General features: G+C 33.3%; 1 protein-coding gene across 6 annotated transcripts in view; it reads right to left on the bottom strand.

Annotated features, from left to right (window-relative positions):
* CDH20 (cadherin 20) overlaps positions 1 to 2221 on the bottom strand; it is a 233945-nt gene that overhangs the window by 138316 nt on the left and 93408 nt on the right. The gene's annotated exons all lie outside the window — the stretch shown is intronic.

Below are 2221 nucleotides of genomic sequence, written 5' to 3'. Positions count from 1 at the left end.
AAAACAACTGTTTTAGATTTTAATTTTAGTTATGGATACATAATAGTTATACATATTCATGAGGTACATGTGATATTTTGATACAAGCATATGCTGTGTAACTGCATGTGTGTGTAACTGAGGTACCCATCACCTCAAGTATTTATAATTTATTTGTGTTAGGAACATTGTAATTCTACTCTTAGTTATTTTGAAATATACAATAAAATTATTGTTGACTATAGTCACACTATTTTGCTACCAAACAGTAGATCTTACTCCTTCTATCTAACTGTATTTTGTACCCATTAGCCAATCTGTTTCTATCTGACCCCTCCACACTACCCTTCCCAGCCTCTGGTAACCATCATTCTACTCCCTATCTCCATGAATTCAATTTTTTTTTTAGCTCCCAAATCTGAGTAAGAGCATACAGTGTGTTTCTTTTTGTGCCTGGCTTGTTTCATTTAACACAGTGTCCTCCAGTTCCATCCGTGTTGTTGCAAATTACAAGATTTCACTCTTTTTTATGAGTGAATACTATTCTGTTGTATATATGTACATATTTTCTTCATTCATGCATTGATGGACACTTAGGTTCATTCCCTATCTTGGCTATTGTGAATAGTGCTGCAATAAACAGTGAGATTATGATTCTATGGCTGGATAATGTCTAAATACCCTTACAGGTATAAATTCCAAAATTTTAATTTAGAATTTTTTGATTAAGCACCTAAGTCTTTTATCATCCCTTACCCTCATTTTACCTCTGTAATCTTACCTCCTTTCATGATTTATTTGTGAAAGCCAGACTTTCCCCAAATGCGAGCTGCATACCACTGGTCATTTAGAAAGTGATTTTTACATGTTACACGAATATGACATTTAATAATACTAAATCACTAAATTATCAAATCACTGAAGGAAAATAACTATTTTCTCTTTCAGTGCTTTTGATTGGGGTCAAAGAGAAGATTTTTAATATTTTTTTAGTGCTTTATATTTTCCCTTTTAAACCGACTGTGAGAAGATTTTAGGCTTTGACCTTTAGTTATTAACTATATATATCTATAGTTTAATAATAGTTTGTTTTTTTTTGTATGTGTTTGTAGTCATCTTCTGTTTTTGGTAGTTGTAGCATAAACTGTTTTTGCCACCCAATATCCATTATTTGCTGCTTCTTTCCTAAGGAATCTCTTTATTATTGGTAGTGGCAGTGTACCAGCTAAAACACTATAAGGCCTAGCCTTCCTTGAACCCAGGTGTGGTCATGTGTCTTTGTCCTGGCCAGTGAGATAAATAGAAATGCCATAGGTGACACCTGGTAAAAATGCTCACAGGACGCTGTATAAGCTAGGACGTGCACACTTTCTTCCCTAGGCCCATTTTTCCTTCCTGCCTGTCATATAGATGAGATGGCTGGAGCAACAACAGCTAAATTGGATAATGAGGCAATCTTGAGAAAAAAAGACTCATGCTAAGAATGACAGAGCAGAAAAGTAGAAGGATACTTGTCCCTAGTGGCCATGATGCTGCCATTTCCAAGGTTGGACAGTCTCTCTCTAGACTACTTTTCTGTGAGGAATATATCTGTTAAAGCCATTGTCACTTTAGGTGGAGTATATAAATGGACACAATCCTAACCGAAATGGCAAATGTTAATGGTTTTCCCATGTTAGTGATACAAAATTTAGTTCTAAAATAAATCTATGTCATCGGTATGCCATTAAGGCCCATTGGATCTGATTTGCATTTGAAATTTTTAAAAACGGTTTTAACTATTTGTAAGGACTGATACTTTATTATTTCTTCAAAGGCTTCCAAAGAACAAAGAGAAAATTTACTATTACTTTAAACAAAAAAAAATTAAATCTTGCAATTACTATATAGGTCCATTAAACTCTTTTGAAAATCCAAGATACATGAGTTCTTATGGTGATCTTAATATTATTATTTTTTACATCTTGGAACATTGTGCTAGTACATCATCTTAGGAATTATTTCATCATTGCTCATCAATTATTAACATTTAGGCTAAGCAGACTTATTTTTATAAGACATAAGAATCATGGAATTCCCTAAATTTGAGGCTGAAGAATAATATATTATTAATTCTTCAGCTTTCTAATTACTTTGCCCAAAGTATTATATCATCTTTTAAGAATAGTGTAAGAGGAGATGGAAGACGCCATCTTTGTGGTCTGCTTTTAGCTTCCATTAAAAACAGTGAAGAATTTCAGAG

Source organism: Rhinopithecus bieti, unplaced genomic scaffold, assembly GCF_001698545.2.
Source record: "Rhinopithecus bieti isolate Rb0 unplaced genomic scaffold, ASM169854v2 scaffold_2554, whole genome shotgun sequence".
Taxonomy (NCBI): domain Eukaryota; kingdom Metazoa; phylum Chordata; class Mammalia; order Primates; family Cercopithecidae; genus Rhinopithecus; species Rhinopithecus bieti.
Note: the sequence above shows the minus strand (reverse complement) of the source record. Positions and strands in the feature narration are given on the sequence as shown.